The sequence below is a fragment of the Microtus ochrogaster genome, chromosome 2 (genome assembly GCF_000317375.1).
Source record: "Microtus ochrogaster isolate Prairie Vole_2 chromosome 2, MicOch1.0, whole genome shotgun sequence".
NCBI classification, from domain to species: Eukaryota; Metazoa; Chordata; class Mammalia; order Rodentia; family Cricetidae; genus Microtus; species Microtus ochrogaster.
This window is the reverse complement of record NC_022010.1, coordinates 20,367,457-20,367,683: the sequence shown is the minus strand read 5'-3', so window position 1 is coordinate 20,367,683 and position 227 is coordinate 20,367,457. Positions and strand designations below refer to the sequence as shown.

Here is a 227-nt window from a genome sequence, read left to right as displayed (position 1 = left end):
GGAGGAGTGGTGACTTCACCAGGAGGAGTGGTGACTTCAGAAGAAGGAGTGGTGACTTCGCCAGGAGGAGTGGTGACTTCGCCAGGAGGAGTAGTGAATTCACCAGGAGGAGTGGTGACATCACCAGGAGGAGTGGTGACTTCACCAGGAGGAGTGGTGACTTCGCCAGGAGGAGTGGTGACTTCACCAGGAGGAGTGGTTACATCACCAGGAGGAGTGGTGACTTC

The 227-nt window shown here is 56.4% G+C and overlaps 1 protein-coding gene across 1 annotated transcript in view; it reads right to left on the bottom strand.

Moving 5' to 3' along the window:
- LOC101981334 (mucin-17) overlaps window positions 1-227 on the bottom strand; it is a 26,662-nt gene that overhangs the window by 12,703 nt on the left and 13,732 nt on the right. The window lies entirely within an intron of this gene.